This window comes from Rattus norvegicus, chromosome 8, assembly GCF_021556685.1.
Source record: "Rattus norvegicus strain SHRSP/BbbUtx chromosome 8, alternate assembly SHRSP_T2T, whole genome shotgun sequence".
In the NCBI taxonomy this organism is placed as follows: Eukaryota; Metazoa; Chordata; class Mammalia; order Rodentia; family Muridae; genus Rattus; species Rattus norvegicus.
The window spans coordinates 73,432,093-73,442,498 of NC_141541.1; the positions used below are offsets into that span (position 1 = coordinate 73,432,093).

General features: G+C 45.4%; 1 long non-coding RNA gene and 1 other non-coding gene across 2 annotated transcripts; one reads left to right on the forward strand and one right to left on the reverse strand.

The window, feature by feature from the left end:
- The first annotated feature begins 786 nt into the window (after positions 1-786).
- LOC148004207 (uncharacterized) lies at positions 787-9,713 on the forward strand. Its single transcript, XR_015627787.1, has 2 exons — positions 787-973; positions 8,796-9,713. It is a non-coding gene; the product is annotated as an uncharacterized LOC148004207 (long non-coding RNA).
- Rnu5a1 (RNA, U5A small nuclear 1) lies at positions 1,592-1,707 on the reverse strand. Its single transcript, XR_015628264.1, has one exon. It is a non-coding gene; the product is annotated as a U5 spliceosomal RNA (small nuclear RNA).
- Positions 9,714-10,406: the final 693 nt, after the last annotated feature.

A 10,406-nucleotide genomic window follows, 5' to 3' on the forward strand; every position in this document is an offset into this window, starting at 1 on the left:
CATTTAGCTGTCTTCTCTAACTTCAGCCCTGGGACTTCTTATTGTGTTATTCTAATTACCTTTAATGGCTAGCATGGTTACGATGTCAGACAGTGATGACTCAGTCATGTTTGGGACTTGGTTTTCTACTTCAGAAAGGGGCTGAAATGTTGGGTTTTCCCTCACTGGAAGAGGAAATGAGAGTGGAGACCCTCTCTTCTGAAGTTAGGTTTGAAGAGTTCTAGTAAAGTAGGCTGAGACACAAGATTTCTTTTGGGCTAAAGATTTCTTTTGGGAGGTGTGGTGGTGCATGCCTTTAACTGCAGCACTTGGGAGGCAGAGGTAGGTGGATCTCTGTGACTCCAAGGCCAGCCTCATCTACAGATCAAGTACCAGGACAGCCAAGACTACACAGAGAAAATCTGTTTTGAAAAACCGAAACCAAACCAAAACTAAACTAAACAAAAACAGAAACCAGCTTGCACATGGAACTCTGAGATATTCATTCATTCTCTCTCTCTCTCTCTCTCTCTCTCTCTCTCTCTCTCTCTCTCTCTCTCTCTCTCTCTCGGTAGTGGTGGAGAGATGGTGCACACCACACACCTTTAATTCCAGCACTTGAGAGGCAGAGGCAGGTGGATCTCTGAGCTCCAGGACAACCTGGTCTACAGAGTGAGTTCCAGGACAGTCAGGGCAACATAGAAAAATCCTGGCTCAAAACAAAAAAAAAAAAAAGTACTTTCTCTCTCTCTCTCTCTCTCTCTCTCTCTCTCTCTCTCTCTCTCTGTCTCTCTCTCTCTCTCACACACACACACACACACACACACACACACACACACACACACACACACGCAAGCACGCACGCACGCACGCACTCGAGCACATGTAGACACCACAAGGTCAATTCAGAAGACAGTGCCAGGAGCTGCTGGAATATAGGTGTTTGTGAATTGTCTGCCAGATTGGGGCTGAACCTGGGTCCTCTGCAAGAACAGTAAGTGCTCTTAACTGCTGAGCCATTTCTCTAGCACCCTGCCCTCTTTAATGTTTTCCAAGATATTAGGAGTGGGGTCGACATGTTGTGGTGTCTGTGTGGAGGTCAGAGGTCAACTGAGGGAGTCAGTTCTTTTCTTTTACCATGTGATTTCCAGGGATCAAACTCAGGTCATCAGGCTTGGCAGCAAGTGCTTTTGATGTTATCTAGGGGTGCAAGAACAGGTTCACTTTCTCTGATTAAAGAAAGACAGGAAAGAAATATCCTACATCTTGGGACATCCAGCAGGCCATCATATGATATCAGAGAACTTGATGTGATGTCCCTTGTTGGGATTTTTAGTCTCATTAGTAATAGAGGGATTTTTAGTCTCATTAGTAATAGAATTTAAGAAGAGACAAACAGAAGCTCAGGCAGTTTAAAAGAAAAGTGCACTATTACTACTGGCACGCAGCTTAGTTCTTAGGCTGAGAAGTTTTATCTCTACTTGACTGGCTTTGAAAAGACCTACAGTATTCTGGTGACTACACAGACCTTAAAACAGCTACTTAAACACCCTCAGCTAGACTAAGTATTAGTGATGCTTATGACTTAGTCTACTTTTAAGACAATTTGTGGAGCCTTGTCAAGACAAGGCCTCAAAAAATTGGTTTAAGACTCAGAGTTGTTCCTCTCCACGGAAATCTTTAGTAAAAGGCGAAAGATTTATACGATCTGAAGAGAAACCAGAGTATACAGCCGACTTACTCAATGCATTTCTAGAGTAGCAGAACCTCCTAGTTTACTGATGGTCACTTATAAATTTAAATTTCCGTTTCCTACAGGAATTTCTTCATGATCTTTTGAAATAATATTTTCTTTTTAGTTCTTAAAGCTTTCAGTAATGGAAGTATTTTTTTCCACAAAAATATTTGCATTAGCTGCGGTGTGTTATGGGTATGTAAATGACAAGAGTAATCGCCCTAGCGATTGGCTCTTTTCCCGGGGCTTCCTACAGGGGGCGGGGCGGAGGTTTGCACCTCCTTCTCACCCGGAGCGGCCAGTTTTGTACCTCTGCGCACTGGAATTTGAACTTGGTTTCTTTTAAATAAAGGAGGTTTCCAATGGATTAGACCGCGAGGAACTGTAAAGGACGAAGAAATAACATAATTGGTAGACTCCCTGTTCTGAGGGGTGGGGATTGGCACAGGAGCACAGAGGATTTCAAAGGTGTTGGCAATGTACTCCTCTGCTCTTACTGAGAACAGTAGTTTCTGTAGTGAAACTAAAGTAGATGAAACCTTGCATACTCACAGTACAGATGGGGGGAAATGAAGTTTACCATTTCTAAATTAATGTGGCTGATCATTTCTGTACCAACTTAACGTGCTAAACGAAGGTACTTTTCCCACCGTTGATATATGTGTCGTGTGTGTGTGTGTGTGTGTGTGTGTGTGTGTGTGTGTGTGTGTGTGTGCGCGCGTGCGCGCGCGCGCGCGCGCTGCCGAGTCAGATGCTGTGGAGCTGGCAAGCTGGCAACTGTGAGCTGACCCACATGAGTGCTGGGAAATGAACTCAGGTCTTCAGGAAGAGCAGCAAGCACTCTGTTGGTGGTGGTGGTGATGGTGATTTTTCAAGACAGGGTTTCTCTGTGTGGCCCTGGCTTTTGGAATTCGCTCTGTCTGTGAAACCTTGAGCTCTACCTGCCTCTGTTTCCCGAGTGCTGGGATTAAAGGTGTGTTCCACCAGGCCCCACTTACAAAATAATTTTTAAAAAAGACTTCTTGTCTTGATATCTTGCAGTGTTTGTGGATAGTATAGAAATTTATTTTTAATTGCGTTTATTTATTTTAAGTTGTGTGTCTGTATGGGTATATGTACCACATGTGTTCAAGTGTATGCTTTGGAAGGCCAGAAGAAGGCTTCAGAAGCCTCGGCAATGAAGTTACAGGCTACTATGAGCTGTGGATGGCTAACAACTGCCTATAACTCCAGTCCTAGAGGGATTGGATGCCTCCAGCCTCACTGGCCATTTAAAATCATAAACACATGCGTACATATAATTTGAAATAATAAATATATATGTATGTAGTTTTTAATTTAATTAAAAAATGTTCTTGAGACACGGTCTCTTTGTGCATCCCTGACTGTCAATCCTGGAACTCTCATAGATCTGGTTAGCTTGGAATTCATAGAGATCCACTGCCTTTGCCTCCCAAGTGCTAGAATCAACGGTGTGGGCTACCACCGCAGCTAACAGTAGTTTTGTTTTGTTTTGTTTTGTTTTTTTTCTTTTTTCTTTTTTTCAGAGCTGGGGACCGAACCCAGGGCCTTGCGCTTGCTAGGCAAGCGCTCTACCACTGAGCTAAATCCCCAACCCCTAACAGTAGTTTTTAACATGTTAGCTTACTCGTGTATCCGAAAGAATGCTGTTCTCTGGTCTGGGAACATAGCTCAGCCAGCACAGTGTTTAACATGCACAAAGCCCTGAGTTTTGATTGTCAGCACTTCATAAAATGGCACCTTGTAAAATTAAATATTTTAAATATACATGCATGCAGTGAATTACTCCGGCAGCTGGATTTCTTTACTCTTGCTTGTCCCCAGTAACCACACAGAAAAACCGAGATATTTCAAGCTGCACTTCAATAGTTGGGCAATATTGGTTTATATTAACCCTTTTGCTAATCAGGCTGCCTTGTCGGAAGCTCCTGCCCTACCCTCTGTTCTGCCCACCCATTGAGAAGTCAGCACATATTGACAAGTGTACAAAAGCATTAAGTCTACAGCCCTTGGAGGAAGACGCTTACAATCTTAGCGCTTGGGAAATACAGGAGGCAGAAAAGCCAGAAGTTCAAGGGCATCCTCAGCTTCATAGGGAGTTGGAGACCAGCCTGGGCTACGTGAGATCCTGTCTCCCAAGAAAAAGTGAGGGGAGGCTGGGAAATGGCTCCTTGGATGAGACCACCAGACCTGATGAACTGAGTCCAATTTCCAGAACTGACGTGGGGGAATTATCTCTGACCTTCAGGTGCGCGCGCGCGCGCACATACACACACACACACACACATATAGTTTTAAAAGGAGCTTTACTGTGTAAATCTAACATTTAAATTGGCATATGAGGTTCAGATTTGGAGATAAGAAAGTGCTGATAAAATCAAAGGCTCCATAGTATCCGGTGTTAAGCAGCCACGGCCCATTTCCTGTTTGACATGTGTTGAGGGATCTCTATGGATCAAGACTGTTGTCATAGAGGGCAGTCTTCCCTGGTTTTAATAGTTCTTGACCCTCAGCCAGCAAGAAATGTCAACGAGATCCTGGAGCGAGTGGCTTCTTTCCCTTTGGTGTCCCCTGAACTTTCCCTGTCATTTTTTCCTGCCTTGTGTATGTTATCTACTTTTCCTTGTAGTTTAACCCACTTGAGTGATTGCTTTCCTGGTCACCATTAAGAACCAAATTTACGGGGTTGGGGATTTAGCTCAGTGGTAGAGCGCTTACCTAGGAAGCGCAAGGCCCTGGGTTCGGTCCCCAGCTCCGAAAAAAAGAACCAAAAAAAAAAAAAAAAAAAAAAAGAACCAAATTTACGGTAGAGCAGCTAGGTTCTGCTGGCAGGGAGCCTGCACAAGTGTGTGAGGCCTAATGAGTGGCTGCCCTGCTTGCTGCTGCCTTCACGATGCTCTTAGTAACTTACTCAGCACCAGGATGGAGCTGGCGCCTGGTGACCGCCAAGCAAGCACTTTGTGCTGAGCTGACAAGCAGCCCTTCCTAGGGAGTCTTTAATGTCCTTGTATTTTTATTCTGCTCCAAGCTGCTCAAGGTTTCTGGGAAGAATTGTTTTAATGAAGCCTCTTTCACTCTGTTTATAGGTTTCTGGATATGAAGACGATCATTGGTTTTCTGTTTTTACTTTTTTTTTTTTTTTTTTTTTTTTTTGGTCAGGAACTTACTCTGTAGCCCTTGGGGCCTAGAACTCTCTGTGTAGACTAGGCTGGCCTTGAATACATAGAGATGCACCTGCCTCTGCCTCCCACGTGCTAGGATTAATGGTGTGCACCCTAATGCTGTTTTGTTGTTGTTTTGGGGACAAGGTCTTATGTAGACCAGGATAACACTGGACTCCTGATCATTAAAGTTTTTTTTTTTTTTTTTTTTTTTTTTTTTGGTTCTTTTTTTCGGAGCTGGGAACCGAACCCAGGGCTTGAGCTTCCTAGGCAAGCACTCTACCACTGAGCTAAATCCCCAACCCCCAGATTAAAGTTTTAAGTGGGTGGTCTGCCTTGGCTTTGAGGTAGAAGTTGGAGTATAATCCTTTTTTTTTTTTTTTTTTCCTAGAACAAACAGTAAAATTTGGGAGTATTCTGAGGTGGTTAGTAATAGTAATCTTTCCAAGGAAATGGCTCTTTTATTTCCTTTAGGATTTCCCCCAATTGTTGTGTGAGTGTATTATGTGTGTACTTGCCTATGGGCATACATGTGCCTTAGCATGTGTGTAGAGGTCAGTGGGTGACTGTCAGGCACTGCCCCCTCCTTCCCCTCCCCGCCTCCCATGGATTCTAGGAGTGGAACCCAGGTCATCTGGCTTTCACTTCAAGTCTTTGTACATGCTGAGCCATCTTGGTTTGGGGGGGTGATTTTTTGTTTTTTGTTTATTTTTTACACTCTCCTCTTTCTCTTCTTTTGATGTTTGTTTGTTTTTATTGTTTTTATTAAGTTAATAAATTTTTTAAAAGATTTATTTATTTATTTCATATATATGAGTACACACCAGAAGAGGGCATCAGATCCCATTACAGATGGTTGTGAGCCACTATGTGTTTGCTGGGATTTGAACTCAGGACTTCTGGAAGAGCAGTCAGTGCTCTTAACCACTGAGCTATCTCTCCAGCCCAAAAAATTCTTATTTAAGGGACTTGATTCCTTTGCTGTCCTTCCAGGTCATCTGAAAATAGCCTTTTCTCAAAGGTCATCCAATTGTGCTTTTCAGTCCCCCCCCCCCCTTTTTTTAATCTGTCCTTGGTTTAAAGACGCAGTCATTGACAACTTCTAAGTTCTTAGCCAGAAGATTTGAGGATTTCTTCAATTTACTTTAGGGACCCTTCTCCAATTAGCTTTATAAACCACTTTAAGATAGGCTTCACTTGCTCAACCCTTCCTGGCACACCTACATCCAAAAATAGGTATATATGAAATAAGTGGTATCATTAGAAATACCAGGTTTGGGCTGGAGAGATGGCTCAGTGGTTAAAGAGCACTGACTGCTCTTCCAGACCTCCTGAGTTCAAATCCCAGCAACCACATGGTGGCTCACAACCATCTGTAATGAGATCTGTTGCCCTCTGCTGGTGTGTCTGATGACAACTACAGTGTCCTTATATATAATAAATAAATATTAAAAAAAAATACCAGCTTTAATATGCACAAAGCCAAGAAACCAACAATGCCAGATAGTGCACTGCCTTTTGAACACCCAATAAGAAAGATTGTTTTGTTTTTTGAGATAGGCCCTGGTCCTAGAACTCACTACATAGACCAAGCTGGCCCCCAACTCACAGAGATCTGCCTGTCTCTGCTGTTTGTTCCTTTTTTTTATAGATTTTTTTTTCTGTCTTAGATAGGTTTCACTGCTATGAAGAAAAACCATCACCAAGGCAACTCTTATAAAGGCAAATACGTAATTGCGCCTGGCTCACAGTGTCAGAAATTCAGCCCATTCTCATCATGGTAGGAAGTATGGTAGCACACAGGCAGACATGGTGCTGGAGGAGCCAAGATTTCTACATATTGATCCAAAGGCAGCAAAGAGGAGACTGTCTTCTGCAGATAACCCGAAGAGCGGTCTTTTCTGAAGGCAGCCAGGAGGAGGCTCTCTTCTGAACTGGGTGGAGCCAGAGCACTAGGAGACCTCAAAGCCCGCCTACGCAGTGACACACTTCCTCCAACGAGGTCACACCTCCTAACAGTGCCATTCCCATGGCCAAGCATTTAAACACATGAATTTATGGGGCCAAACGTATTCAAAACATCACAACTTTTATCTTTGACTTATATGCATGTGTGTTGAGTGTCAGCTATGTGTTCTCAAGCCCACAAACGCTCCCATCACTGGAGTTTCAAGCAGTTGTGAGCTGTCTGTTGTGGATGCCGAGAAGCAAATTCAGGTCCTCTGGAAGCAAGTGACCTTGATGCTGGACCATCTCTCTCTAGCCCCGCTTCTGAATTCGCTTATGCCTTGCCATGTAGGGTTATGGGGGGGTGGGGTCCTATGTCTGCTCTGCCACAGGGCACAAATGCTCAGGGACGCAGGGTGCAGAAAGTTTACTGCGCTTACCTGTGCGGTCACAGGGCGGGTATTGAGCTGTAGGGAAGCCACTGGACACCCCTCCAGGAGTGGAGAAGCAGTCTGAGGCACAGGACACAGCTGGAGCTGGCTTGGGGGTCCCTGGGCCTGCAAAGAGGCCGGGGCCATCTGGTTCTCAGGCCCTTGACATCCAGGCACCACTGGAAGCCACAGAAGAGCTGAGAACAGAGTGGAGGCCCACAAGACTGGATCTAGCCCGGAGCCGAGGGAGAAGTGGGGGAGCTTTAGCTCGTCCCTCAGGGGAGAGTCTTTGGCTTGACGGTGGTGGGCTGCAGGCTTGGTTTGGTTGTGGCCATGCCTGGGAGCACAGAGAGGCCTTCCACGGGAGATTAGATGGCGGCTCTGTAGGCAAAGTCCTTCTCTGTGGCTCCCCACGGCGGATCCCGATGAAAAGAGACAGCCCATGGTTTTAAGACATTTATTGTTGTGGCGGGAAGTGGATGAGTAAAACCTTACCCCACTTCTCAGTGTGGGCCTGAGATTACCTTTTGCAGGGAGGAGTTGATGGGAAGGAAAGTTCATTGGCTAAGCCTCCAGACCTTTAGGTACCTCATTGTATTGGAGATCTGTTTTGAGCCTCTGTGACCTTTGGTCACACCCTCTACCTGTGGAGGGGCTTGGGGTGTTGCCCTTATGTGACTGATAGCCCCAAATCTGTGGAGGGCTGTGGCTAGTGACAGGGACCTGGTATGCCAGGAGTCAGGCAAAGCTCCTACCATCCCTTCAGGGTCACTGGGGCCTTAGCTCAACCAGGAACCAGGGTGTCTTTCACGGTCCCACAATACCATGTCTGTACTCGGTTTTCTGATCTTGTTTTTATTTAATTTCTTATGTTTTCATTGGCTTTCTTCTGTTTTTCCTTCTTTACTCTTGAAGCTGGATGACTGCCTGTTGTTATCATTATATGGTGTTAAGTTGACCCAGGGTCTTCTGCACGAAAGGTGAATGGTTAAGTCCTATATCCCAGTTGTAGCCCTAAGCTAAAGAGAGAAAACCAATGATATTTACAGGAGTTAGGGAGATGGGGTGGTGGGTAAGAGTGCTCTCTGTATAAGCATGAAGATCTGAGCTCGAATCCCAGCACCTATGTAAAATGTGGGTTGTGGGTATGGGAATAATTCCAGCACCATGGGGGTCTGCTGGTTGCCAGCCGAGTTCCAGGCCCAGCGAGAGACCCTGTCTCAAGGGGGAAAGGTGATGTGTAATAGAGCAAGGCGTCTGTCATTCTCTGGTCTTTGTGCATGCACATGGCTATATGCATACGCCACACACCCATGCACACTCCACACAATCTACACTCTCTAGAAATAGTCCTAAGGACACGCAGCATTCATTAAAGGACGTACTAAAAGCTGGGCATGGTGACTCACATTTGTAACTGCAACATTCAGGAGACTGGGGCAGAAGGATTGCTTTCGATTCCGAAGTATCTTATATTTTATTTTATTTTATTTTATTTCTTTTTTCTTTTTTTTTCCGGAGCTGAGGACCGAACCTGTCCCGTGCTATCGTCTCCCCAGCAAGAACACGCGCGGGCACCAGGATCCTTCTGCAGCAAAGCGTTTATTACATCTTGAAGAGGAGAGAGCGAGCCCCAGAATGGCGCTGCTTATATACACCCTAATGTGGCGTGTCCACGCCTGATTGGTCGCTTACCCATGATCTCATTGGCATGCCCCGGGGTGGGCAAAGACTTGGCGCGAACACACTCTTGCACATGCGCACACAGCTAGTTTCCTGAAAGGAAGTCAGGCTGGCGCAGCGGAAGCCAGCGCCATCTTGTAATGGCGAATGTTATCACGGCTTTCCACACGAACCCAGGGTCTTGCACTTGCTAGGCAAGCGCTCTACCACTGAGCTAAATCCCCAACCCCCCATATTTTATTTTTAATTATGTGTGCGCACACATGAATGCATAAAATGAACACTGTTTTTAAAAGACACATTTTTATTTGTGTCTGGGCATTCGTAGAGGGCAGAGCAGGGCATCAGATCCCTCTGAGCTGGAGTTACAGATGTTTTCAGGATCTCAGCTTGTTACTTGGGTGCTTGGATCTGAGTTCCTCACGATCTCACATCAGGTGCTCTAACCACTGGGCAACCCTCCCAGCTCCCCTACTAGAACGTTTCTTACAGAGCGAGAGTGACACTCAGAAAAAAAGCTCACCATTGTCCCCACCCCATCTCCATAGTCCTGGGCCAGAGACTTTACCAACAGGGAGAAGACGAATGGTCTCCCAAAGGAACGGGCTTCCTTTGTAACAGAGCACAGAGAGGCCCCATGCAAGCAGGTTGAGATGTTGTGCAGCTCAATGGTAGAGCACTTCTCCAGTGTGAGCGTGGCTCTGGGCTTAATCCCTAGCTAGGCAAATAACAACAATAATAAAAACAACAACAACAACACCTAGGTAAAGAGGAGCGATCCTGGCTGTTGTATGGAAGGGCAATTGGGAGACTGTCAATCTTACTGGGTTTATGGGCTAATCTGTAGGCTGGGCATATTTCCAGGAGAGTAAACAGCTGGAGTCACAACATATGAACACCAACTCAGGGAACTATTCCTTCCCAGGAGTCTAAACAACCGAGCATCGTACAGTGCTGAGTGGGTTTTAACGTCTGGGTGTTGTCGGGGACAAAAACAAGTGAAAGGTCTGCAAAGACACTGTCAGCATTTGTGAGGCCGAGACAGGGGGATGGCTGCATGCTTGAGGCCCCAGCACCTGTGAAGCTGAGGCAGGAGGACTGCTGCACATTTGAGGCCAGCCTTTTTTTTTGAGTTTGAGTTTCAGGCCAGCCTGTGCAGAACGAAACCCTGTCTCATAAAACCCAAAACCCTGTAACAAAACCAAACAAATAAACAAAACAAAACAAACAAACAAACACACACACACACACACAAAAAAACCCAAAAACAAAATCAAGCCAGTTGTGGTGGCATATGCTTTTAATCCCAGTACTCAGGAAGTAGAGGCAGGGGGATCCCAGTGAGTTTATGAACAGCCTGATCTACATGGTAAGGTCCAACCCAATCAGGGCTATATAGTGAGAACTTTTCTAAGCAACAATAAACCAAAACCAACCAAAAACCAACCA